The sequence below is a fragment of the Lichenostomus cassidix genome, chromosome 3 (assembly GCF_008360975.1).
Source record: "Lichenostomus cassidix isolate B80296 chromosome 3, HeHo_3.0, whole genome shotgun sequence".
NCBI lineage: Eukaryota > Metazoa > Chordata > Aves > Passeriformes > Meliphagidae > Lichenostomus > Lichenostomus cassidix.
The window spans coordinates 105,895,501-105,918,315 of NC_139483.1; the positions used below are offsets into that span (position 1 = coordinate 105,895,501).

The window sequence follows — 22,815 nt, forward strand, 5'->3', positions numbered from 1 at the left end:
TGGCCCATTTCCTAGTATAGTTTTCTGAAGAACATCAGAGCTGCCTCCATCCCAGCTGTGTGTCATCTGCATTATGGCAGCACTGATGGATGGGGAGAGAGACCAAACCTTTTCCTGAACACTTGGTCTGGTGGTGCTGGAGAAGGAGTGAGGTCAACTCCTTTTTCTGCTCTGAAGGTGTGGCTATCAAGGGGCAATCGTTTTATTTAGGGTTTTTTCCACTGGTGACAATGAGCCTGAATTGCATTGTGGAGAAGCTGGCATGTAGATGGTGTCTGGCTCATGTGATAAGAGAGCTCAGCTGTGCTCCAACCCCTGTGGGATGTGCAGTGAGGGCAAGAAGTTTTCTTGGCCTTGAGGCATGGGGAAGGAACACTTATCATAGAAATGTGGTGGGAAGAGGGAGGGAAATACCTGTCTGATGCTGTCTTTAAAAAGAGACTGAGCATGCATGAAATTGGTGGACAGAGGTGAAAACTTACTCTCCCAGACTCTTGTCCATCTTAATCTTGCATGGCCACATAAAGGGAGGATCCAGCCTTCCCAATGCCCAGGAAAAAGCAAAGCTTGATGTATTTTCAACACTCTGAGGAAGGCTGTTTTATCTTCAGTCTGATGGCTCATCCATATTAGTACTTCAGGGATAAATAATGAGGCTTTTAGGATTGCTCTGGAAACTTTAAAACCTGCAGTAGTAAAAAGCAAGACTGCAAATTAAACTCCTTGGGGGCTTGGTGTGCCTCCAAAGCAAGACAGGCCAGGTGCTTTTTGTTTGTGACTTAAATAGATTTTCTAGCTTTACTTGAAAGTTGTAATTTTTCTTCCCACTTCTTCCTCAAGTCCTGAATTTCCAGCAGATCTCCATCTAATGTGTTCAAGCAGATTCAATAAATCTATCAAGAGGAACTCACAGAGATCATTGATCATTCATGGCAGTAGAGAATAAACACCAATAGCACTATTTTGCAGATGAAGAAAGTGAGGCACAGACTGTACCCTTGGCAGTGGAATTTGTTTTCCTTGACTGTTCCAAGGAAACCTTCATCTCATCTAAGCTGTTCCTTTGGACTTCTAGGAGATACATCATGTAACTTGCATTACAGCTACATTTAGAGATCACAGGCATCCCACTGTTGCTGGTTCCTTCCTGTCTTTTTAGGACACTTTTTTTCAGGAAACTTCCTATTAGGGGTGTGAGGTGTGAAGCTGGAACACCACCTTCTGTTAGTGTCCTTACAAAGAATGTCTGTGCAGGATTACTTGCCTTGCAGTTGCTTCCTTACCTGAGGAATACCAGGTAAAACTCCTCATTCTGCTTTGATGGAGCTAAACAAGCCCAAGGAACCACGCTAGCATCAGTGGCTTGAGATGAGTGCTTTTAAGTTTTCTATATTTCCCTTTCCAGCCTAAGGACACCACTCATTGTTTTGATGTATGTGCCGTCCTCTATTCTTAGAAATGCTGTGCTTGTTTGAAGAGCAGAATGACATTCATAGACTCTGAAACAATCTGGGGATTTGTTTTCTTGGGTGCTGTAAAGCAGAGTAGGTGTAACTGCTGCAATTAGGAGGCAATGGACTAATCTCATTAGTCAGTGGGAGGAAACACTGGGTTCAGTGGGTTGGATAATGAAATGTGAAGATGAATTTTGATGTGCCAGATGGTCTGGCATAGTGGTTCCACTGATTTGGGAGGAAGGAGAGCCAATAGTAGCTGAAGAACAAAAGCTGTAGCAAGAGGTGGCCTGTGATTTCTCTGAGGTAAAAAACTGTGATTTCTCAGTTGAGTGGAGACTTGTGGGATCCATCCAGGCCTGCTGTATTTTTTTTTTTTTTTGCCTTTTAGACCCATTTTGGGCAGTAGGAGACAGTCCTCCAGCAAAAGTTAATGAGGCACTGGCATTATATGGATGTGCTTGGATGATCAGTGGCTGAGCAAGAAGAAATAATCCTGACATCTCATTCTTTTAGAAAAGGCTGATAATTTAAATATCTCTGTAGGGAAAGTCATGTTTATTGTGTCACCTTATCCACAAATATGTAAGATTTTAGATTCAGAAATCCCGATATTTGTTTTTAGGATTAGACTTTAGGCTCTTTCAGCAAAATACTTTGAGTTCAGCTCTTCATTTTCTGAGACCAGTCTGTTCATCTATAGGCAAGTAGGCAAGACATAGAGGTTTGAGGGATAAAAAAATAGAGAAGAAAAAAAAATTGCAGTTTTCAAGAGTGGCCTCTCAGACAGGATTATCTCTGCTTAGGCTTGGCCCAACCTGAGATACTGCCACCAGATTTTGCTTTCAGAAAAGACCCAATGGCTCCTTTAATTTCTGCTCATTTTTGTGTTCTTGGTACCAGCACACACTGATGCATCAGCACACACTGAATCTCTCTGCAAGGCTGTGGCCCAAGTGGTACCCAAAGGTAATTGGGAAGAAGTTGGATGTTATCCTTCTCCTTTCTCATTTGCTCCATGCTCGACACAAACACTCATTCCTCACCTCTGTTCACCTACCCTCACCAATATTTTTCCAGGAAAAAACAATAATCAGAGTTTGCCAAGCTTGGCTGTATTGCCTAAAACAAAAGCTGAGGAAATCCAATTGCACACTTTGGCCACTTTACCTGGCAGCACCCCAGCGTTATTTTATTTTAGTGAGCATCCAGGGCAGGAAAAAGCTGTTCTGGGCTCTGGGCCATTACAACAGCTCTACTGAGGAGTGCCCTAACTTGGAACAGTCTGATAAGAGCTCCTAGTCTCTAAAGCAGTGTCCAGAATAGTGGCCAGGCTTCATCTGGCTGTGAAATAATAAAAAGTGTATTTATGATAAGAAGTTTTATTGAAAAATGTACTTGTAGCTGGGACACAGCCAGTCAGCACCTGTGTTTCCTGGCAGAAGGGAAAGCAGGAATTTTCCGTAGTGGTTTAGTGTGTTTGGTATTATGAAAGCTCTTGGGGCTGGATCTTCAGCAAATGGACAGCAATGTAGGTCTGATGGCAGCAATGCTGCAGTGATAATGATCTGTGTATAACCAGAGAGTGCCTCAGCTAAACATAGCTGGATCTTTTCCATCCCCAAAGAGCAATAACGGCTGTAGTTTCTTAGCCCTCATCTTGAGTCCTATTTACATTATCACAGGTCAAAATCAACACTTTTTTTTACCTATAAATGCCATGTACACGGCAGCACTTTGACACAATGCATACAGCTGAGCCATTTCCAGCCTAATGCCTTCCTAAGAGCAGGCCATGTGCTGGAAGTAGAATTTAATGTAGAAAATGGTAATCTGGCAAGTGATCTCCTCCTGCAAAGGGTCTGGGCTCTGCTGCTGTAGGGGGACGAGATTGCCAGGCACTCCAGTGAGCAGAGGCACTCAGCAATGGCAGGGAAAGTCCCCGTGAAGATGCAGCTGTGGGGGAGGCTGCTGTAAATCAGAGTGGCCCCAGATGTCATGCAGGGCAGAGAGGAGATTGATGGGGTGGGTGGGGAAGCTGAGGCAAGGAGAGTTCAAGCATCACCCTGACCCTCGAGAAGGGAAAATAGCCCCAACCCTCAGCAAGGTTTGATTGAAGCCTGCTGTTCCCTGAAGGGGAAAGGTCAGGCTCTGCTCTGTCAGGCACTCTCAAACAAAAAACCTGTTTATACAGGACCCACCCCTGTACCTTGTGAGGTGGATGGTAAATGGGCTTGAGACATTCAATGCTCCTCTCTCTGGTAACGCTTGTGTCAATGAACAGTGGAAATTCAGATTGGGCTGGTAGTAAAACCCTGGAAGAAGGTGGTTAGGTCAAACCCCACACAAACATTAACTGGAGTTAGCTCCCATGAGCACTAAAGTGGTGGTCCTGGGATGATGCTGTCTGGGGTGGTGGTAGTTGCCAGCATGTGTCTGAAGCAGGTCACCTGTGTGCCCTCACAGCCTGAGCACAGCACAGGGTGCTGCTCACCCAGGCAGAGGAGAGTTCCCACACTTCACTGCCTGCCCAGTGACCTGCAGTAAAGTTTTGCCAGCCTTGATGGTGTAGCTGGAAGTGAGATGCAAATATGCTGCATGTCTGGGGACCTGGGGTCAGGAGGGCTGACATTCAGAGGTGTGCTGAATTTCCCGCGAGGGAGGTCTCTGCCAGGAGGATTGACTTTCTCTGCTGCCACACATCCTCTTACCTGAGTCCCTTCAATGTGTGGACAGGGAAAAGCTTCTGGCCACCTGAGCTGTTACTGTGACCTGCTCCTTGTGGCAGTCTTACAGAGGGACTCTTTTGATCCCATATAACCTGATGGGTATTTGTCCAAGTGTCATTTCATACAAAATATTTCTGTCACTTATAGATACAGGACAGAAACATGGATATTGGGATTCAGATATGATTTTCATGTTCTGTCCTGCATCTGTTTTGTGCTCACATTGTAAATTAAGCTGTTTGCAATGAGCAGCCTGTTTGACTAGCCCTAGCCAAAGGTTGGGCATATCTTCAACTAACCACAGTAAGAACTGGCAATTTCTGGAGTGAATTGGATGCTTCCATCAAAGGAGAGAAGGCAGGAAAATAGTTTTAACCATCTGATTTTAATGTACTACTGTACATCTGCTGGAGCCCTCCCAGCTGCTTTCCAACTTCTATTCCTTTCTACCCTTGGAAGAAGCTGAACTAAGTACAGCTCAGCCAAGCATGGGCAGTCTGGCACCTCTGCTCTGGTCCTGCATGGCTTTTATCTGTTTGAAAGTTACAAGTATAGAATACATTGATTAATGGCCCAGTAAATTAATTGGCAGCCTCTGTAGCTTGTTTTGCAGCTGATGGCTTGCAGGGAGCTGTTGGAGTGGAAAAGCATAACAAAGTGCCAACTTACCAGGTCGTGGCGGTGCCCACTGTACGGCAGGCGTTTTCCTCACAGGAAAGAAAACAAAGGCATTTCTCTGAAGAATGTTGCAGGCAGAGACTGACTCACAAGTAGGGTGAGGGAAAGGAGTTTTTAGAAGTTTAAAAACAGGGGGAAAACCTTAAACGTGTAGTTCAAACACAAAGTCGGCACTGTTCAGATAGGGGAGTTTTTTGCCACAGGATTGTAGCTGAAAACTGACCTGGATTTATTTCTTACAGTTTGATTCTGTGGTGTTTCCTGTGTTGAAGGGAAGATCAAATTCTGCCCAGATCTGAGGCTGTGAAGTTTTCCCTCCTGCTTGCTCTTTCCAAGGCAGCCGAGATGTAACTAAAGAGGGAAGTGCAGGCTGTATCTCTGCCTGTATCTCAGCTGCTGCTGAGGCACTGGCTTTTCCCAGGTCTTCAGAGTCACTTCCTGATCAGTCAGCAGAGCAGGGACTGGGAAATATGACCTTAGAATACTGTCCATGTGGACTAAACAAACGACTGATATTAAATACTAAAACCAAAAAGTTTCTGTTTTCCTGTAACAAATCGATATTCTGATTTGTGTGGGGAGAAAAAGGTGCCATCAATGAAGAAAAAAAATGAGACTTGTTGACAACAAATTAAATAAAAGATAGTACATAATTTTAAAATGTTATGGAGAACATCCTTTTGTCTGTCTGATGTGTTTATTCACCTCTTTTGTGTGAGCCCCATCACTTTGTCCAATTTTGTATAAAAATCTATCGAGGCTTATTTGAGTTGTCTAGATATTACAGGAAATAAAGCAAAATTGCCTTGCTCTGCCCTGGTCTGAGGTGGTTTCTTGTGTGAAAATACTGCTTTGCAGCGATGCCTCCTTACCTGGGAGGCTGGACTTTTGCTTCTTCCACGTTCAGTTTTGTTATAGTTTCTTTAATTGGCAACAAGGAGTGAGATGCAGCTCCAGAAGTCAGTTCCTCCAAACGGACTTTGAAGCACTGAGACTTTAGTTGGATCTTAACCAAGGAGGATCTTAGCTCTTGCTCAAACTCCTGGCTTTTTGGTTGTGTTTTGGTGGGAAGTAAGGATTCCAAGAAGGATTGAGAGCCAAATATTGTATTTGATCTGGGTCTTAAAGTCACGGGATGGTTTGGCTTTGGAATGGGGAATGGAACAAAACTTTGCTGTGGGAGTCTACTCTTACCAAAAAGGAAATCTGACTTTAGGGCTTTTGTGATTCAAAATGCTGAACATTGTAATACAATAACTTCCTCTTTGTGTTCAAAGTTGTTAAAAGTGAGTTTGATGGGTTTCATTTTATATTAATTCAGAAGTGTGGTCTTGTTCTGCAATAGGGATGGGGGGAAATGCATACAGGAGTTGTGGAAGGGATCACAGCAGAGAGCAGATTTCCAGCTGTTTCCTGGCCTCATGGCTTTTCCCCCACTACCTGGCTTGCTGTCCCTCTGCCTGCCATGTGAGAAGGCCTCTGCATGGGGATATAAGAATAGTCTGACCAAAATAAAATGGAGCACATGGTTTGGAGGTAAGACCTAGAGACAGTGGGGCAAGTCTGCTTGTGTGATGTGTGCTATGCGTTCTTCAAAGCGTGGTGAAAGACCAGGAATATTTTGCCTGTAGGACCTCACTGTGACTTTCTGCACTCATTGTACACCTAAGGTGGTTGATCAATAGGATTAATTATAGGAATTAATGCCTCAGCCAGCAGATCTTTATTTAAACACAGTCATGCCTCACACCAGTTTATGTGGAGACAGACTGGCAGCTCTCGTGTTTTGCCTTGTCTTTGCATAATGAGACACCGAAATATTGCTTGTCTTGGCTAAACAACAGAAAAGGGCTGTGATGAATTGCATTTATGCCTGTTTCTGATTGTTTTAAGGTGCCTATTTCAAGTGGCCAGGAAGAAAGATGAGTGTTTACATTTTCTTTAAATGCTGACACAGGCTCTTTGCCCCTGAGTAGTCCAGATTAACGCATAGCCAAGAGTTCTGGCATAGGGCCACAAGGACAGATTATTAACTGTACTTTGAAAGGGTGTTGGGTTTCTGTATCTGACCTTTTGGGTGGATAAATGGGAGGATTAGCTGCTAAGGAAGCAATTATCCACTCTCTATAATTAATATCTCCTTCTTATTCTCTGGTGTTACTTGACCTGGAACTCTGAGAGCCTGTTGGTGTTGCCAGTTTTGTGTAATTAGCACCTGTAGAATGAGGGCTGGAGTCCCCGACCTCTGGAAGTCAGCGTGGTGGAAGTGGAGAGTAACAACACAAGGGTGAAGTTATCAAATCCAGCTCCAGTGACCAAAACAATGGAGATCGGATGATTAAAGGCTGTAGTTTTGTTCCTGAGGTAACTCTCTACCCTTTAATGCCACTGTGTCTTTTGACATGAAGATTAAATATGCCTGCTATTCTTCTGAAACAAAGCCCGCCCTGTCAATAAAGCAAACAGGTGCCTAATGCTTCTGCACATGCCTTTGGGAAGGTTGCCTTTCCCATCAATTCTGCTGTGTTTTCAGCTGTCACTGCTGAAAATGCCGTCTTGATCAAGTGCAGCTAGAGATTGTCATTCTGCACTGTCATTTCCCATTTGCAGATGTAGCCAGAAGCTGATACCATCTGACAGTTCTAGGAGGATGATACATTCTTTTTACTCTACTTTTAAAAGCAGTCCTGGATTCCTGACTTATCCCTCTCTGTTTTGAGGTGTTTATACTGTCCATTGCCATTGTAAAGGAGATTGAGACTCAAATAATATTTAATGATTCTCTGGAAGTCTTTAATTTTGGTGTGTATCAGCATTTTAAAAATAATTATATATGTTTAATATATATAATGATGTAAATATAAAAATATAAATAAACATATTACAGCTAAATAAATTCCTTCTATGATTTTAAGAAGAACAGAGTAGAAGTTCAGCCAAATCAAACTGGATTTTCCTATTTGAAAGCATTTATTGTTTTCACAAAAATCACTTTTGAAACAAAAAGCTAAAGGAGCATAAACTTTTAAAACATGTAGATATAAAGTTAATATTTAACTTCTTTTTAAACTTCTAAAAAGATTAACTGATGCTTTTAAAATGTGCTTGTAAGTTAAGAGATTTATGGCAGACTCTTACTTGATGCCATTGCTGAAGAAGCAGCCTAAGTGGTGGAAGTTAGTTATTTTCCCCCTGTGCTGTCTTTTGAGATAAAGGGAAATCAAAGTTAATAAATTAAGCACAATTAAACCTTTTATAGATATGTGCTATCTGAATACCAAGGGTTATCAAGGGCATTTCAGTTGAGTGAAGAGTCAGTGGGGAAATCTTCCTGGGAATGATGGGACTTGAGCAGGTAAGGTGGGACTTTGTACAGCACAGAGATAAATCAGAAAATAACAACATGGTGAGATTATGCACTGCATCCCAGATGTGGGATTATCTTCTGCCTGCCGCACACTGAGAGCAAAAACAAGCAAAAAGGTGAAGTTTTGCAGTGCCGCAGATCAGTATTTACTCAGAGGAGACCCCAACACTCTCTTCTGGGACCACATCTAAGGAAGAGCTAATCTGTCAAATGGTCTTCTGCAGAGGACTAATTCAGGAAATAATCTGTTTACCAAGCCTTGAGTGAATAGAAGTTTTCATTGAGTAGTCAAAAATAAAGCAGAAATTTGGTATATGTGAACTAAGAATTTTCTCCTACTGAGCAGGGAAGGCTGAATTCCCAGAGAAAATACCTTCTGTGCTTACTGCAGACACTAGAAAATGACACTTTATTGATAGAAGAGGGTGTCAGCTGCTACTGATAGTGTGGAGTCATTCTCAGAGTAGTGGGTTCCCCCCTGCCTGGGAAGGGCTGTTTGTCTGAGCTCAGTGGGAGACTGATTGAATTGGCCTGACTTAACCCTGTGCATCATGAGAACCTGAGGGCTGTTAGATTACCCTTAAGGCAAATTGAACTGGGAGACAAACATTGACAGTGCAAATTCAGAGAAGAAAAACATGTGAGGAATGTGAACACTGAACATCCTGTATGCTCTTGCTTTTATTAAACCATGGAGGTCACTCTCTGTTGTAGAAGATGTTTGTCTTTGTTTTCGGAACCCACATGGACCAGCCTGGGTGGAAGCTCCAATTAGATCTCTATTGTCTTGGGTTAGATTTACTAGCTCAAATCAAACAATGAATTAAAATAATAGAGTAGCACAAGTCCTTTTCAATTAATGAATTATCATTAAGTAGTAGCAGCAATAGTTTATAGTAGTCATAATTTTTTGGTTGCTGTGTAGAACTTGCATGTCTTGTGCCAACACTTGCTTTTTAATATCAGGACAACTGCAGGATGTGCATCTACCTTGACATGCTCAGATCAGGAACATGCCAAGTTTTCTGTGTCTCAGCTGATATTGTATAGAGGTATAGAATGACAGAATGGTTCAGGTTGGAAGGGACCTTGAAGATCATTTAGTTCCATGCCTTCTGCCAAGAGCAGGGACACCTTCCACTAGACCAGGTTGCTCAGAGACCCTTTCAGCCTGGCCTTGAACACTGTTGGGGATGAGGTATCCACAGCTTCTCTGGGCAACCTGTGCCAGGGTCTCACCACCTTCACAGGGAAGAATTTTTGTAGATCTTCTTGGCCAGAGATTTCCCTTGGCAAAGCAGTGTTCAGACTTTTCCTGTGATGAGAGTTGATGCTCGATCTCCCAGAGCTACCAGCAGTGCTGATGTGAGCTCCCTTGGTGCTTGTGTCATTTATGGCAGTGGTGACTCTCCAAGCCTCAAAACTCCTGGTCACCTCTTTTTTTCTCAGCCCCACAAGAAAGGCTTTTTTGGTTTCTTTTGATATTCTCAGCCTTTACTTGTCTTGGAGATAATTTCAGTCTCTCTCCCTCCAAACATTCAACAGCAGCAAATCATGACATCTGCTATAGCAATAATAATTAGTTTAATGAGAAATAAATAAACTTAGAATTAATTCAATCTGTCTGTGGTTGTACCCATGTATCTGCTGAGGTTACTCAAAGCACTTCTAGATTTTTTCCACGGTGTCTAAAATGTACTTTGAAAATTAGTAAAATAAGGGTTCTCCCATAATCACCTGTCTCCAGGAGATGGAGCTCCAAGAAAAACACCAATTACTGTTGGGTTTGTAATTTAAATTATGAAGGTTAGCAACACTAATTCTGTGTCCCTGGCTGGGGAGACTTGTCAACAGCTCAATTACCATGAGTGGATCTCATTTTGTATTCCAGAAGTGCAGGGAAAGGAACTGAGAGGAGAAAAATACACTCATTTACCTCAGCTAGAGAGCGCCTGGGCCTGTATCCAGTTGTGAGTAATGCTGGCTGGAAACAAGACATGAGCACTTAACAAGGAAGATAATTAACTGTTAGTGTAGCTTATGAAGATATGCCACAGATTTTTTGCTTGTTCAGAGCTTTTCAATCCGAAGTGCAAGGGTTTGCTTAGTGAATGCTTCTTTTTGAAGTTATTGAGCTTCAGTGAAAAGTTTGTCAAGTGAACACCTCAGGCCTGTGTTATGATGGAGGTCTGGCTAAACAGGCTTAGTGGCACTGCTTGGCTTTGAAACCTCCATAATTGGGTTGCACACAGTGCTAAGATCTGGTTTTTGCTGATTAAAAAAAACTTATCCCAAAGAGACCCTCTGCATATGGAACTTGAATAGGCCACTCTCTTTTGGCTCTGACAGCTTTCAAAAGAAAGTCCTGAAAGAGGGGAACCCCCCGACCCATGGGCAGCAGAGCTCTCGTGCCCCTGCTGTTCCCCCTGCCCCAGCTGCCTCTCCTCCCTCCCTGCCTGGCCTGGATGTGCTCTCCTGTGGCATTTGGGAAAGCAGGGCTTTGCCTGAAAAGGGCTCTGCTTTCTAAGGGATTGCTGGCTGTGCACAAATGCAGCATAGCAGACACTGGGAGGAGGTTTGATGGAGCAAAATCCAGCCTGTTCAGTGCTGGATTTATTTAAAAATTGGTTAATGGGAATTTTTTCTTCTTGAGGGGGACCATGACTCCACCTCAACCTTAACAAACTTCCAGCCAAATAGTTCAAAGCTATTTAGCAAATGACTTCTCAAAAGTATCAATTTTTATTGTGGTGGTGGAAAAACATCTCACTATAAAACATAATGTCAAGGAGCAGACACAGTTCTTATTTTAAATAAAAAGGAAAACAGGTTCTACCAGTTCTTTTTTTTTTTTTTCTATGAGTTTTTCCCACCCTAGTTTTTGGATCTGAAAATTTTGAGTAAGGTGACAAATGAAGAAAACAAACCACAAAACTTTTTCTCAAAAAGTGTTTGTTTTTTTTCTTTTAAAGGAAAAGTGATAAGAAAAGAAAAATCAATAGTGAAGTGTGCAGTCATGTTTTTTAATTTCTTTTTATTTTTAATAATCTAAGACAGATAGTGGCCTTTGGTCACAATGAATTTTTAAATGCTTTAGGAGTTTTTAACCAACACTAAAACACTAAAATCAATAGTGAAGATTATAAAAGATGGCAGTTCAGCCTGAAAAATAGCTGTTGCCTGTGCAGGCAGAAATGTTCACATATACCTGGTTGGACCCCTGAATATGTTTTTGCGAGTTCAGACCAAACATTTACCCCAATAAAAGTCCATCTAGGGGATGAAATCAAATTAACACACAGCTTCATGCTATTGGATATGTTCACAGTCCTTTTTCTGGAGATGGATAATACAGAAATTAAGATGTACCTTCAGACAATGGGACCTGCTTTTGTGAGTGCAATATCACTATTCTTTAATGTTATTTTCTGACATGTGGGAATGCTTCAGCGTGCAGGCAATATTTTGAAGTGCTGAGTTCTGTCTTTATAAGCTGTAATTCTCTCTGGATTTTATTATTTGCCATAGATTTTTGGGATTGATATCCTCCAGTCACTTTCAGACTCTGGACAAATTAAAGTAACAACTGAAGTGTTCCTGAGAAGTTCCTGCTAAGCCATAGTTTTGTTATTGGCTGTATTTTCTCTCTGGGTTATTTTTCCCTTGTGATTTATAGATGAAATCATGGATCATGACCATAGTGCCAAAGTGTTTGGATACCTTTGATATCTCATGCTGTCACACAGGTCCCTTGGCACTTTCCTAAAGAGTTTGTCGACAATTTCTGGAGTTAAGGATGGGCATGTGGGGTCCAGAGCACTGCTTGGAAGGCTACAAGGGTTTCACCACATAGCCAAGGCCAGGCCACACCAGTCATCTCAGGGCAAGAGAATGGGACCCACCAGTAATTATTTTTGAGGGTGCACAAGAAAAATGGGTGATCAGGGCATCCTTTCTTGTCACATTGCAAATACGTGAAGCCCAAAGAGGGTAGGAAATCACCTGGGTCAGCTGGAGATGATGGAGTCACTGGTGGGGCCTGTGGATACCTGAGCTGGGTGACTGCATGGTGTGGCACCTGCAGAAGGTGTTCCTGTGGAGGGTGGGCTGCAGCCACAGTGGCTGTGGATCTCTGCAGCTCTTGCAAGAGGCTGTGAGAGCTCCCTTTTAGGAAGATCTACAGGCAGTATCAGTGTTATGGCATTACAGCAAAGGCAAATAGAATAGATGGGCAGAAGTAAAAATTGTGAATTAAACATGGCCATGAGCACAATCTAGAATTTAGAATGCTCTTGAGGCTGCCTCAAATGACACCAGCTCTGCTGGTGCTGCCATTGCAAAGGGTGAAATTCTGTGGACAGCCTCAAATGTGGCCTCAAGCAGAGCTCAAAGGCTGTCCTTGTGTAAGAGTGTGCACATATATATTAATGTCACTTTAAAAATCACTAACGTTGTTCTCTTCAGGAGCTCAGGGATTGCATTAACTTTATGTAGCCTTCAGCTCTGACGTGCTTGCTCTTTCTGGAAGGAGGAACAGTTCCTCTGGTCCTTCTCTCATGACATAAGGGCAGCTTGGGGAGGAAATGTCCCAAGTGTCACTTATTCATGGAGCCAGACTGCTTAAACAATAACTTGGTGTCACACAAAAGCTTGGACCAAAGTATCCAGAGAGTCAGAGGTCCTCATAGCTGCTATTCCTAGCCCCATGGTGTACTTGCAAGTACCAGCTTTACTTCAGCTCTTTCAATGGTTGTCAAGAAGCTGGTTTGCTTTGCTCCTTCTAGAATCATAGAATTGCTAAAGGTTGAAAAAGACCGTTCAGATTATCAAGTCCAACCATCAACCCAGCAATGCCACCAAGTTCACTGCTAAACCATGTCCTCAAGTGCCACATCCACACATTTTCTTGAACACTTTTCAGGGATGAATGGTGACTCCAGCACTTTCCTGGGCAATCTGTTTCAATGCTTTACAACCTTTTCTGTGAAAGAGATTTTTCTTTTATCCAATCTAAACCTTCCCTGCCTTCCCTGGCACAATTTGAAGCCATTTGTTCTCATCCTGTCACTTGTTACCTGGCAGGAGAGACCAACCCCCACCATGCTACAATCTCCTTTTAGGTAGTTGTAGAAAGCCATAAGGACCCTCCTGAGTCTCCTGTTTTTTCAGGCTGAGCCCTCCAGCTCCCACAGCCACTCTTTGTAAGGCTTCTAATTTAGGTGCTAGTGCTTGGCTCCTTGTGAATCACTGATCCACATTGTTTATTCTTGGGGAGAATTGTCAAAGGCTTGGGGGTCTGGAAAAGCAGTTGAAGTGCATTGCCTTTCTCCCTGATTTTCCATGGCAAATTCTAGAGGAGGTCCCTCACTGCTTGTCAATGTGGAGTCATGAACTGGGCTTTCTATGAACCCAGTGTTTCTTGGCAGCCTCCTTACATGGGCTGACTGTCTGAGGAATAGGAGATGTTGCTGCATGCAGATTTTCCCAGGATATTTCAGGGGTGATTCAAAGAATCATGAAGGGGTTTCATTCCTCTCCCCACCACACCCTCTCCCCTACTTCTCTCACCCAGAGAGCGGAGCTGCTGCTAATTGGCCTGACAAGTGGAACAGCTCCTTTCTGAGGGGACCCCACACTCCCTTGTGGAGAGGAATTTGCTTTGAAGTCTTCTCCCTGCCCTGTATTGTCTACACACCTTCTTTTGCGTGAGTGTGATAAATGGAAATCAAACAGTCCCAGACCAAGGAAACGAGCACTAAGTTCTGCCTGTCATTCCAGAACATTTGCTGTGTTTATTACAAAGCTGTCAGGCTTGCACTGAGCAGCCAAATTCAAAGCAGCCAAAATGTTGAGTAGCCAAATGCTGTTTTCCTCCTTTTGACTCATTTTTTTGGTGTAAGAACACATCAAAGCTGATGGAAATGGGCTGAAGTGAGCTTGTTATTACTAATGTCCATGTGTGACACAATGTCAGAAACACTGTGACCTGGCACAGATATACTGTTGCAGTAAGAAGCCCAAATCAAAGTTTGTAATTAGGATACTCAAATGGATTATTCCTATTATTACAGCTTAGAGCTCTCAAACTCTTCTCAGCCATGAAAAAACCAGAGATTTCATGGTCTAATGATTAGATGAGTAGAGCAGGATCAGGAGGGCACGGGGCTGGGCTTCTGTTCCCTGGTACTTTCACTGAATTGCAAAGTGAACTCCCTAAGTCATTTCATCTCTCTGCATCTCTCCTCTTCCTCTCTGCCTCTATTGTCTGCTCTGAATCAGATGGTAAGACTGAATTAGACCCTGCACTTACAAGAGTAATAAATCCTTCCATTTTCTTTATTTAATGCATCTGGATGTGGAAAAGGAGGCAACTTTCTTAAAGAAAATAAAAGGAGAAAACACTCTCTAAAAAATAAAAATATGCAGGTTTTCAGCTGCTGCTCATAACAGCTAAAGTACCTCTTGGCTTGAAAGGGAGCCTGGGACAGAAGGTGCCTGACACCATTTTTCAAAAAATGAGACTTCAGGCAAATCATGCCTGACAAATTTGGTGACCTTCTATGATGGGGTTACAGCAGAGGTGGACAAGGGAAGCACAACTGATGTAACCTACCTGGACTTGTACAAAGCATTTGACACTGTCCCACATGACATCCTTGTCTCTAAACTGGAAAGAAAAGGATTTGATAGATGGATCACTCAGTGGATAAAAAATAGGCTGGATGGTTACAATCAAAGAATTGTGGAAAAGGCTGAATGTCCAAGTGGGACCCAGTGACAAGTGTGATTCCTCAGGGGGTGGTATTGGGATTACCATTTTTTAATATCTTTGTGAGTGACAGGGACAGTGGGACTGAGGCACCCTCAGCAGGTTTGCTGATGACACTGAGCTGTGTGGTGCAGGTGACACACTGGAGGGAAGGGATGCCATCCTGGGACCTGGACAGGCTGGAGAGGTGGGCACATGTTCATCACATGAAGTTCAGCTAGGCCAAGTGCAAAGTCCTGCACCTGGGTCAATACCAAGCATGAATACAAGCTGGGAAGTGAATGGATTGAGAGCAGCCTCGGGGAGAAGGATTTTGAGTGCTGGTGGATGAAAAGCTCAGCGTGACCTTGCAAAGTGCACTTGCAGCCCAGAAAGCCAAACGTGTCCTTGGCTGAGTGAGAAACAGCATGGGCAGCAGGTCAAGGGAGAGGTTTCTCCCCCTCTGCTCTGCTCTGCTCTTGTGACATCCTACCTGGAATGCTGGATCCAGCTCTGGGACCCCCAACACAAGAAGGATGTGGACCTGCTGGAATGAGTCCACAGGAGGATATGAGATGATCAGAGGGCTGGAGCAGCTCTGCTGTGGAGACAGGCTGAAAGAGTTGAGTCTGTTCAGCCTGACAGTGAGAAGGCTCTGGGGAGACCTTCCAGTACCTAAAGGAGCTACAAGAGAGGTGGAGAGAGACTTTTGACAAGGTCATTTAGTGACTGGATGAGGTGGAAAGGCCTATTGGCTCAGCAGAATCTTAGTTTCTCACAGAAGAGATTTCTCTTTCCCACCGCAAGCATAAGAGATATAAGGTGGGCAGGGAGAGAAAGTACATGGCTGTTCAGCCTGTCCTGCCACTCTGGAAGTGTGGAAGAGGGCCTCTGCCAGCTGCAGAGCTGAGCTGTGTGGGGCAGAATGCAGTGACTTTGAATGCCAGCAGGAATAGTTTTGTAATCCAAACTTTCTTGTTTGCTGAATAATCCAGTTTCTGGGCACAACTGGGCTTCAGTGATGTGGGAGGAATCTTATTAGGAGGTTGCAATGAGGAAAGACTGGCTTTTGTAAGAGGTAAATGAAGTAGTTATTAAAAAGGAAGGACAAAGCTACCAAAAGCCTCATTCATGTTACAGGTTCAGGCATGGGACAGAGGAGAAATCCACAAAAATCTGCCTTTCAGCTTTTTCTATTGCCTGTGTTTGAATGGGAAATTGGATATCCCTAGGATCCTGTGAGACAGCACACATGAAAACAGCACTGAATTCCTTCAGGGGGATGCAAGGAGGAAGTGGCATCTGTTTTGCATCCAAACATTACTTGGAGTCTAGTTAAAAATCTCGTTGTGACAGGGAGGTGAAAAAACACAGAGAAAATCCTCCTTCCCTTATGGTTGGGAATCAGTGCAGCCAGGCAGGCGGAATACTAATGGAGGGCTCTGATCTTTTCTGCACTTACAACTCAATGCTGTTCCTGTTTCAAACAAGCCACTTAGTCACCCATGATCAAGTCTTCAGTAAATGTGGAACAACTTGTTAGTGATAGATGGGGTCATTCACGTTGGGCTAACGTGGCCTCTCTGTATGAGAAAGAGAACAGTGTTAATCTAAGCAGGTATTTATTCACTGTTCTTCAGTTAATTGTCTTGACTTAATTTGATGTATGGAAAACAGTGGCTCATGTAAGTTAAGGCTGGTATTTCAAAGGCGACATGGGGATTTGGGTTGTTGAGACCTCTTGGATAGGGAGGGACAGAAAACAAATCTGTATGTCATGAAATGTTTTGAGGCTTTTGGCTTCGAAGATCCTTAGACATTTTCAGAATCAGAGATGCTCTTTCCCTTTACTCCTATTTCTAGAATGAATTTTCTTTTTGACTACTTGCCTGGAAGCTAGGAGAGCCATACTCAAGTGCCTGAAGGTCCAATCTATAGGATCAATTTCTTTTTGAATCCCCCAGTTGAAGCCCTTCTCTCCTGTAAAATATCCCTTTGGTCAATGAGATATTACCTGATCTTCACCATGCTCAAGAAATGGCATGGACATGGCACTTAGAGCTATTTGACAAGGTGGTAATTGGTTGAAGGTGGGACTTGATGGTCTTGGAGGATTTTTCCAATGTAAATGACTCTGTAATAGGAGTGCAGTAGTTAATGGAGTTGCCCGAGATAGAGAATTCATGGACAAGAACTTATCCCATATAGGACAGCCCAGGGACTTCCTTATCAGCTGTCCTAAGGTTGTAGCTGCTCTAGCACCTTGCTTTGGGAGTCAGGAAACATCCCCATCAAAATAAAACAATAATGAAACAAGTTTGGAAGAGTGGAAATATTGCATTTTTCTTTGGATCCTTATTCACAGAAGTACCTTTGTTCTTTTAAAATGCATTCTAGTTCTTTCAGCCCACAGCTATGGAGGTAGGCACACCTGCCATTTAAAATACCCCCACATTTTGCATGTACCCTCCACTCGGCTGCTGTGGTGCCCTCGTGGAAGGCTGTGGTGAAACAAGAGAACAGCTGAAGGCTGCATGTGAGTGGCTCCCTCAGAGCCTCTGTTTTGGGGCAGTTAGGGCAGCACATCTCTTGCCTTGCTTGCCAGGGGCACTTGAGCTGCTGCTTTCTGGGCCAAGATGCCTCTAAGCACCCCCATAAACCAGGCTGAAAGCTGAATTACTTCTTTTTGTTAGGCAGAAGGATCAAGCAGGCAAGTTTGGGCTAAAGATTGCTTTATGAGACCACACAGTCAATCTCACCTGCTCTCTGCTAGACAAAACACAGAGCCTGGAGGTGGGAACAATGCTGGAGGAGGCTAGTGTGGGGAGGGAGTGCTGATATTCAGTCAGGAGGATTTACCTGTGTGGTATGATAAGCACAACAGCTGTGCTGGCTTTCTTCTTCATAGGTGGAAATGAATGCTCAGCATATTAACTGTCTGGCATTTTTCCTATTTCATATCCCAGTTTGGACTGGGAATTAGCACTTCTAATTGGCAGCAGACTGAAACAGCCTCATGCTTGCTCTAAGTCTAATCATGGGAGCAGGTGCCTAGGATGATTTGTGGATTTGTCTGATAAATTCTACTTTCTCCCTTCCTCCTCATTCTTGACACAGTTCCACAGTCTCCCCAGGCAGCCCTGAACTCCTCACTGTGGAAGGCAGAGAGGGAAAATGGAACACCAGGGGTATCCTGGCATGTGTGAGACTGAGTGCCATCAGTCAGATGATGTTAGCGTGAAATCTGCAAGGAAAATGTTGCAGTGCAGTTATATTTGGCTATGGAAAATTGCCAATCTTGTAATAAAGCTGTGGCATTTTTTGCCTAAGAGCAGGTTCTGAAGCTGAGCTCCTAAACTTTGTTGCTGTTGTTGTAAAATTATGTATAGTATTAGAATGAAGGAGATGATTAGGAGGTTAGACCTTTGCGTGGTGTGGGGGGTTAGACTCTTGCGGAATTAAAACTCTGGTGTCTTGCATGGCCTTTCTTAGACTGACACTAGTAACAGATACATTTTCACAGACCCCTCTTTGGAAGGCAGAAGCAGGAGAGTTCACCTTGCTTAGCATGGCACAGATGGGAATTTAATGTCTCAGATCTTCATGAGCCAAGGCCCTGGTCTACCGAGACATGAATGAATGCATACTCACTTTTTAAAAGCAGTTTATCTTGCCTGAGTTGAAGGTCAAATACATAAAACATTTGCCTGGATTTAGACCTATATGTCCTAATAGCAGTAAGTTCTGGCTGAAAAAGTGTCCAGTGTCAGGAATGACACCTAGCTCTGATGACTTCAGCAATCAGTATTTACAAGGCATTGGAAGAGAATAGTTCTGTTAAGTTTTAGCTCCTTGAACTTGTCTGCTGTTGTTTTGTTCTCCCAGAGTGACTCAGGGGGGCTGATGTACTCCAGTGGCTGTTCTTGCAAAGAGCTGGATTATAAAGGTCTTTTGATTCTTCCCTTGTTAGAGGCTTGTGGTTTATGAGGTTAGGAACCTTCCTGGCTTAAGCTTTCACTTTGTCATGATAAACTGTGTTACAAGAGTGAAATTAATTTCTTTGAGGTTAATTTCAACTAAGTAGGCCCTTTTCACTGTACCTACAGCAGAAGAGACCATTTTTGGGATTTTGAAATAAAGACTTGCAAGTGAGAAAATCAAAGACAAACAGTGGGCAGCTGTTAAGCTCCCCTTGCACAGAAATGCCGCGGAAATTTATTGAAACCAGGAGACTTTTTTTGTTGAATTTGGGAATTGAACTTCAAGTTAATTTTTTTCCATTACCATAACACCTTTGCACAAAAGCTAATGCCTGACACAGCCTTGCTGCCAAGAGTGAATGGATCATGAGAGACTGGATTTCTCTGGGTGACTCCCCTAGCTCATGTATTCCCCAAAACCTGCCTAATAGTTTGCAGAATCTCAGTGTTAGTCTTCATGTGGGTGTGTGTTCTTCGTGCTGCAGACTGTCAAGGCAGCTGCAGAAGAGAGTGGTTTCAAAAATTATTAATGCTGGTGCTGAGGTATTGGTACTCTAATACTGGGGGCAAAATAGGCACTGTGGGAGGACCTGGTGAGACTTTCAGGGACAAAATCTGGGGCATAATGAGGGGACAGAATGGGAAGTTACATGAAAGGAAGGAAGACCTGAGAGCACCACAAAGTGGTTCAGTCACCTGGCTGGAGCCCCAGAAACCCAGTCTAGCACTTTATCCATTAGACAGTGGCCCATTCTTGGCATAATCATGTTTTATTAAGGTTGCAGCCATCACATTTCACTTAACATAGCAGCAATGTACTGTGACACGGTGTGGAGTGAGCTGTGCCACAAGTGAACCTTGGGCAGTGTCTGTTGTGCTCTCATGGTCTCTGTAATGACCATGTACAGATCTTCAAACAGAAGTGATGGAGGTTGATCTTCATTTCTCCCTCGGCCTCGAAGTGTTCTTGCCCTGGGAGTTAACCAGAACTATTCCCTGCCCCTTGGATTCTCGGGTAGATGGTTACTTGGGGACACTCCCTGAGGGTGTCTTTTCCCCTCTCATGTTATGCTTGTTCAGGCAGTGTGTGGCCCTGTTGACTGCAGAAGGTCTGGCTGCCTTTCTCTGTCTCCCTAGCATGCTCTAATATTTGGTAGTGAAAGATACAAGCAAAAGAAAGCCAAATAATTAGCTATCCCAGCTCTAATTCCCTGGGCAGAAGTTCACTTTTCAGTAACTGAAACTGGCTTAATCCTAATCCCCCGCAAATCCCCTTTCCTAAGAGTCTTTGTGAGGCTCCCTTATTGGTAAGAGCTTCCAAAAAGACTAGGGCTGCTTTTAGGCTGAATTTTCCTAAAGCCTGTAAATATTGTACCTGACGTGATGCAATACAAGGACAGTGAATCTCTGAAGCCACAAACCCCTTACTGCATGAATGGGGTTATTAATGTGCAAAACAAACTGGAGGAAGAGCTGTAGCGTTGCAGGCACTAGTCTTCTCCCCTCTGTTATTGCTATAAATCTAGTTTCTTGCCTCTCCTGCAAGATGAACATTTTCTGGGAGACTTTCTCTGAAACAACTCCCACTGCCCTTTCTGCTTTGCTGAATGACAGTGGTGGATATGAGGGAGTGCTCTGGGATAACTTGTCATTGCTGCCTTATTATCCAGTGAAGAATATTTCCAATAACTGGTACATTTGGCACTTGTTTCTGATTATTTGAGTGATGGGCTCTGCTTCCCTGTGTTGTCAGTGCAAGGAACCAGAGCCTGACTGCCCAGATCACCTCCTTGTGCTGTTGATGACCCACTAGTTAGGGCACTGAGTTAGCCTGTCTGAGTTGTAATTCACGGGCTGAGCCTCTCAGGCATGTATGGGAGTTAAAAAAGGTTGAAATCTCAGCCATGAATCCTCCTTCATGTTCACAGGGAGGAGGGGAGATATTTGAGAGAAAATTAGATATTCCTGTCCTTTGCCTGGAGTGGATAGTGAGTTTGCTCATTGCTGATGAAACCTACACCTTTCTTTTTGCAAACAAATGGGTCAGATTTGCCTGTCTCCTCACATCCTTCTTTTACCTCTTAGTTCTTACTTCTGCTGTTCCTGTTTTCATCCTGGGAAGGGACTTAGTGAAAGACTCTGAGTTGAACAGGTCCTGCCCACACTTCTTCTACCATCTCCTTTCTCTGCCACAGTGATCAGGTGGGGCACACCTGGACCAAGGGGAAAAGGACAATTATTTATCATGACAACCTGATAGGTGAGCACCTTTCTTTAAATAGATATGCGAATTTAAGGCAGGCTATGCGCTAATTACATTTTTCCTGTTGTAACCAAGAACTCTGGGAAACTTGGTGGCCTCAGCAATAAAATGAAGAGACGTTGGTTTTGGGAAATTTATGGTGTAATGCTGAGGGAGCTTCCCTTGTTATCTACAGATTTAAGGAGTCTTTCTGCTGTCTGCTTTACTTATTTCCTTCATAAACCTTTGGACTAATTAGCTTGGATGACTATTCTCCCAGAAAAGAATTAAGACAGAGAGTGAGGAGATAAAACTGCATCCATCTCCTTTTCACTGTGCACTTCTGATGAAGTGTCGGGGGTCTGATATAATTCTGAAGCTACATCCAGGCCTTGTGGCAGAGTGGTTTGATAATTGTTTCTCCTCCTCCATGAGATCAGCTCTCACCCCAGTTCAGCACACACAGCTGTGGGGAGCAGTGACATACTGGCTTGTCCCAGTTAGGTCCTAGGACAGTCCTAGATCCAGCTGCTTAGGAATACCTGGGTGGGATTTAAAACACTCATGGCTCAGATTTGTGAAGCTGTTATTCAGACATAGAAAATATGATGTTTCCTACCTTTAGATGAATTCACATCTGTCAAAGGTTTAAACAGCCCTGAGGGAAGTAACCTTCTCACTCCTTTATTTGAAAACAATGTCTGTGTTAGGAATGTATGTGTCCTGGGCACACCCTGTGATCTGTGGAAGGACAAGAGGCCAACTTCAATCCCAGGCTGGCTGAAATACCCTGCTGAAGTGCCCTTCCATCTCCACGGATGGCAGAGGGATCCTGGGGTGATGGTGCTCCTACACAGCTCAGTAAATTGGCAATATTAGATAGGTGATCCCGAACACTTCGCTATGGCCTGACCAGGACTGCAGTGCTGGTTTTAGAGAAGCTTTACAAATGCCTAAAAAGTGTTTCTCCCTAACCTAAAGTGAGCATGAAGTCCTAGATTGCAACATGTCCAGTGCAGTGCCAAGTGCATTCCTCTACCTTGTTTGCAGAGGAAAAGTAATTTTCAGGCTGGGATAGCCACTGATACCCTTTGTTGCTAAGCTGCCTTATGGGGGACCAGGTGTGAGCATTAGGATGTTTCCAGAGCCTCAACTAATCCAAATAGCTGAACTGAGTTAAAAGAGAGGGACCCAAGTGACACTGGCTCAGTTATCCTTGAGGACTTTCTATTTTACTGCCTTTTGCTGCTTCAGTTTAATCTACCAGCCCTTACCCTTCTGCAAAATGTGCATTGGTAGAGGTTGACTGCCCTAAGGTGAGAGAGTCCTGGCATTGGCTTTAATGAGGGAGCTGACTTGAGCGTACTGATGTGCAAACAAAGGCTTTGTGAGAGAGAGGACCTGTGCTCCTGAATCTCATTCTCTGTGCTTCACTGCTCCAGAGACTCACTTCTCTGGGACTGGGAGAGTTGCATATTGTTATGCTTAATTTTAGGAGCTGTCTAGGAAATGACCTTCCCAGCCTTCAGGTTGAATGGGACTTACACCAGCCTCCCCTTGTGTCCATGGGTCATTTACATTTTATGTTAAGGGACAGCATAGCTCAGATCATGGTGC

The 22,815-nt window shown here is 43.6% G+C and overlaps 1 protein-coding gene across 2 annotated transcripts in view; it reads left to right on the forward strand.

Annotated features, from left to right (window-relative positions):
- EVA1A (eva-1 homolog A, regulator of programmed cell death) overlaps positions 1-22,815 on the forward strand; it is a 202,334-nt gene that overhangs the window by 14,982 nt on the left and 164,537 nt on the right. The window lies entirely within an intron of this gene.